Genomic DNA, 6,000 nt, shown 5'->3' with positions numbered 1-6,000 from the left:
GTATTAATCTCAGTTAGGCAGAAAAGTCTATACTTACTGTAATTGCAATCTTGGTATTTGATATGTGTAACAGAAAGGGACAACTCAAGTAAATGTGCGGGTGACACCACTGAGAGATAGAATGGAGTACACAGACACGAAAGTCCTTTTGTCCTTTTTGTTTCTTAATAAAAGAGAGTATGGCATCAAAGCTTCTGTATCTGTAAAGAATCCAACCTCAGTGGGTGCTGTGGTGCTGTTCCAGAAAGGGCCATGAAGGTCTTAGCAACTTGGAAACTTTGGGGCATCACTCCAGCATTAAGCTGGAGGAGATGTGGTGCCTAAATGTGAAACCAGGGGAGTGACAATAAACTAAGGGCAGGAGAGAGGGACTGGGGCACAAGGCAGGTGGCAAAACAAACCTGAATTGCTGAGGAAGGAAGAAGAAGTGGAAGGGGAGAAGCCAGTTTTTTCTCAGCCCAAGATGCAGGATACCAGGAAGATTTTCCCAGAGCATAGAAGTGAAATATTATAGTGGAGAAATACTTTCTGTATCTGTATTTACATGTGCTTTGGGTCATAAATGCAGCTAGAACTGGCACTAACATCACACTAATCAGTATTGATTTTCAGTATGACTTTCTTTTCCTGTTTCTTCTTCACACCTACTGGCCTGAAAATGGCAGTTCACCTGTTCAGATTTTATCATTAACTTTGGAAGTTATCGGGTTTGTGCTTATATAAAGGTTATGAATAAATTCAGTTCTTCTGTTTTAACAAAAAGTAGAATAAATTGTTACATTTCTTTTTCTTTTCTTTTTTTTTTTAATTACAACAAAACTGTGAACACAGGTAGGAAAATAATTGATGCAGTCTAAGAAACTGTCAGGTGTGAAAAATACTGATGGCTCAATAACCGTATTAATGCTATGAAAACTGTTAGACAGAAAATTTATGTAGCAGCACCTGCACAGTGTAAGATATATATGACAGAAATTAAGACAAGAAGATCCTGCGCAAACACCCCAGATTTTTTTCTTCTAGAATTAGTGATGATACCCAGCAGCTGGCAGAGGGGATACAGGCAGATCCAGGTCCAGGCAGACAGAGAGACTCTTCAGCATTAGTAACCCCCAGGCAGTTCCACAGGGGCTCTGGGAACATAGCTGTCAGTGGCAAAAACAGGGAACAGCTGCCTCATCCCAAAGACAAGCGAGTTCCTATAGCCACGCTCATTCTGAATCTGAGTATGAACACCTCCAAAAATGTCGGCTTTTACTTTTTATTTGTTATCAGATTCTACTTAGTATCTGCAACCAGCTGGGGGTACTTTTCAAAGATGATGTATCTGTGCTGACCGTGGTGCTCCCAGAGGAACTGGTCTCAGTGAGGACCTCTTTCCCTCTCCGTACCCCTTAAGACTGCATCCTTTAACTTGAAGAAGTATCCTGCCCTAGTCAGGTTTAAGGAAAAGGCACTTTGTCCATCCAGCTGTTGATAAGCCCAGTGAAGAGTATCTGCCATGTCAGTCTATAGATAAAGGACTGTGACAGATAAACATACTTTTCTGTAATAGCCTGAGGTTTTTTTAATCAAAAACAAAACAAAACCCCTGAAATGCATCAATTTCCCTTTAGAACTGGAAATGTACTGACATCCTACAATATTGCCTTTACCTTTTAGTGTTCCACTGACATTTCAGGAGTTAAAAATAAAAAATTAGCTTTCAAAAAGCAGAATCTTCTTCATTAGAAAAATTTGTTGAAATTGTAATGGAAGTATCAGAACAATTTCATTAGTCTTCATTAAAGAAAACTAATATTATTTCTACTCCCTCAGCATACAATCCTGTATTACAATTATTAATATTGCAGATGTTTCTTTTGTCCCAGCATTTAATGTATAAAGCTGCAAACCTTCTTAAATGAAAAACAACTTATGATCACTAGAATGACATGCAGTTCATCTTTTTTAAGTTCATTAATTTTCTGTAAATAGAGTAGAGTCACTTTGCATTGTTTGCACTAATGGAGAGCTCAGAGCAGTTTACCCTCTTGCTACTTACCATTCATTTGGATGATAATTTTTAAAAGTTTTTAAATTAAAACAGTAGAGATAGTTAGCGGAAAGATACAGCCTTTCAGAATGTTTCAAGCATGATAAATTATCCCAGCAAAAAAAGATGTTTCTCATTTAAGAAATGTGCCAGAGCTGGATGCACCTCCAAGAATTGCATTTCAATGTATTTTTCAATCCCCCACCTTGTTTTATACAGCTTGCCCATACCCATTTGGGAGCATAATTGAACCAGCCTCTTGCCTGTGTCCCCCCCACCAGAGGCTCATCCAGCTTGTCCCAGGATACCTGGCAGCACTGGGGTGGTGGCTTCACCCTGCTGTGATGAGTGACCCATCATGGCTTGGGGAGCCAGGCAAATGCCACCAGTGCAGTGATGGGGACACCTCTGGGTGAAATAACACCTCTGGCTCAACTGATCACCCTTGGCATCTCTCAGGGCAGGATTCAGGGCAGGAGTTGGCACAAGGTACAAATTCCCACACACTTGGTATCACATTTGCAAACTCTTTTATACAGGCCCTTCTCATGAAAAATGCCTGTGTTTGTGATGAGAACATTGCAACCAAAGTATAGAGGGAAGAAGGTACCCCTGTTTCCTTGATTACCATTCTTCTGCAGTGAGACACCTCCCAAGCCTCTATTTAATAAGGGCACTCTTCACCACATGTCCCAATGCCCATAGGAGCTCCTCAATCCCACACAGTTCTGGTGGCAGCAGGGAGCTGGGATAGCAGCTGTGGGAATGTATCTCTGGGGAGCTGCTCCTCAGCTCAAGCCTTTTTTTAAATGTTTCTGGCAATAATCATTCACTGTGTTGCAATCCAGGTGCCCAACATATCAGTCAGGCACTTCTTGAAAATGAAACTTTGCTTAAAATAAAAGAAGATTAAATGAGTTCCCAGCACACATCCAGGCAGGTGAGCCTGTTCTGCCATGGCACAGCAAAGCCATGGATCCAATAGGCTGATCTACATTAGAAATACATTTTGTTTGGTTTTTGTTTGGTGCGCTGTGATAGACCATATCAGTGTGAAATGTTAACTCTTCAATCAGAATCTCCTTCTATTCCTGCAAGAATTTTGGTTGCCTGCTAGAGGGATTTGGGATGGGTAAGAAAACTTAAGCAGCTCTGGGGAATGATGTCCTCTCAAAAATCTGGTTAGAGGCTCTTAGTCAAGAAGGATGAGGAAAGGCAAAACCAGCTGAAAACAGTTGGCCATACTGGCAGCTCATCTGAGGGCGGAGGGAGTGGAGCAGTGTGAGACTCACAGCTGTCCCCTCCCTCCTGCCTGCTGCAGCTTCCTGCTCTGCTCTTTGCAGGTTAATTCTGGGACAGTAGCATATCAGGCTGGATGGCACATCAACACTCAATTGATCAGGAGGAAATCAAAGTTGATTAGAAGGATGGAGCACCTCTCCTGTGAGGAAAGGCTGGGAGAATTTGGATTTTTCAGTCTAGAAATGAGATGTCTTAGGGATGGGCCAATTGTGTCTTACCTGAAGAGAAATAGAGAGGAATTATTTAGAAGAGCTAGGAGTGACAGGACAAGGGAGAATGGTTTCAAACCAACAGTAGGTTCACACTAAATATTAGGAAGAAGTTCTTTATTCTGAGGGTGATGAGGGCCTGGCACAGGTTGCCCAAAGCTGTGGCTACCCCATCCATGGAAGTGTTAAAGGCCAGGTTGGATGTGGCTATGAAAAGCCTGGTCTAGTGGAAAGTGTCCCTGCCCATGGCAAAGATTATTCTTTCAGTTCCTTCCAACCAATCACCTTTCTGTGATTTTATGATTCTCTGAAATAGGGCAGATGTTGCCAATGGCCTCATGGTCTTAAAACCCCAACCCATGTCTGTCCTACATCCTACTTACCACCCCCACAAGAAATATCTCTACCACTGATTTAAAGATGCTTTGAGCACAGGAAAGATTTTATCCCTCTGCCTGTGGCTTAGACCCTATGGCTGGCCAGATAAAGATAAAACTCACTCATGTGTTCTGACAGTATTTTTTTCTCTGAAGTATTTTTCATAATACCCTTAAATGGAAAATGGCCCGTGGTAATTGCAACATTTTCCTAGTCACCTCAAGAAAGGATGCTGGTATGATCCAGCACAGCTACAAAACTGGATTCAGTCAAATAAAAATCAAATTTTTTCACAAGGTACTTGTGCTTCCTGCTCCTTCTTCAAATACAAGTAAAATAAATACCTTATTGTCACCATTAAAATTCAGCACATATATTGTTTAAGCCATCTATTTTGAACAAAGAGATAGCATATTTTAAAATAATGACATGGGCACTGTATTTAACAGTGAGGCCATTGCACTGTTCTTGCTGACTGTAGTAGAAGAATAAAATTATATTTGTGATAAGGAACATCACACAATTTTAATATCAGCTTTATTAAACAGGAAATAGTGAATATATCAGCTCTACACCGCTGGTAAGTAAGCTGGGGAAACTTTTGTAGGGTCAGTGGTAAAAAACAGAGTAGAAACTCATTGCTGCCTTCATGGAAAGAAGTAATATTCATTTACAAGGAAATTTAACTAAAATTATGGAAATTTATTCCATGAGAATTTTCCTTTCTTCCATGGTTGTTGCTTGGGTTTTCTTTTTGTTTTCAGATAATGAAAATGATTATTCAGAAAGGAAGATAAGATTGTACTGATGCCACTGTGCAAACAGCAATTTTCAGAGAAGTAAAACATTACCAGCAGAGAACGTGGGAATTTGATTTACAGACATGGAAATGTGACAGCAAGAGAACAGAGAAAAGCCCTGAGGGGGTGAACCCACCCGTGGCTCTGCAGTGAGCTGATGGTGCAGAGCCTCCTACTGTGTTGAGCAGCTCCTGCAGGCCCTGGCAGAGGACACCATGGTCTCTAGCAGGTGCACCATGGCAGGGTTGAAATTAACCCCGCTTTCCCCTTGGTCAAAGAAAGCTTCCTTGAGGCTACATAGCCTCTGCTAAAGAATAGTTCAAAGGGCTCTGTGTTACACCAATACTCCCTAAGTTCAGCTCAATCATCTTAGGAGACATTTAAGTCTCCTAGAACTGTCATCACCTCATGAGTTTCCATTTATAAGGGAGGCAGTTCTGCATCTGAATTCCTCATGCATTAGACAATTTAAGCAGTGAGTCAATTCACTGCAATCTCCTCCTGAGTCATTACTGGAGCAACTCCTATACAAAGGTAAAGCATTTTAAACAAATAACTCTACCTTGGCCGAGATGGGTTGCAAACCCTGGCTGGACAAAACTAGACATTCAGACAAAAGGGATTTCAATTCCAACAGGTGAGATCCATTTACATCCACTGATGCATTTTTATTTCAGCAATTCTGTGTTATTTTTCAGCCTCTTTGCATAAGTATTCAGTGAGACTCTACTTATAATGTATTTCTAATATTTAGTCATTTACTCAGATAAAAAGACCTTGATGATTTGGACAGCAGCCATAGCTTTCCAGATGAAAAAATAAATAGCTTTACCATTAAAATTATTAACTAATTTGAGCAGTTCTTCAGTAATGGCAGAACAGGAGACTCTCTCCCGTGTGTAAAGAAGCAGTTTTGGTGCTTCTGTGCATTGTGGAAAGGTAACTCTACCCACAGGAGGGCAGTGCTAGATCAACTGTTTCTATTTCTGTAATCTGCTCTCCCAGCTCAGCATCTGAAGAGCTGTCTCTTCCTCTTTTATACTGTCATTGTGTATGGAGAGTGGCAGACACAGCAGCAGCCCTCACAGCACTCCATGGTGACACGGTCTTTCACTCGGTGTCCAGCCTGAGCCAGATAAAAGCTTTCCTTATCTGCAGTGCTGCCCCAAAGATCTGCACTTGTAGGAGTGCTCAGCACTGGGCCAGGCTTCAGCCCTGGAGACAATTGGCTCAGTATTAAGCCCAGCAGCCACCTAGACTTAATTCCAACACCATT

This window comes from Pseudopodoces humilis, chromosome 17 (genome assembly GCF_049639895.1).
Source record: "Pseudopodoces humilis isolate 2021_Gansu_Grassland_sample_001 chromosome 17, ASM4963989v1, whole genome shotgun sequence".
Classification (NCBI taxonomy): Eukaryota; Metazoa; Chordata; class Aves; order Passeriformes; family Paridae; genus Pseudopodoces; species Pseudopodoces humilis.
The sequence above is the reverse complement of the archived record's forward strand: the minus strand, read 5'-3'. Positions refer to the sequence as shown.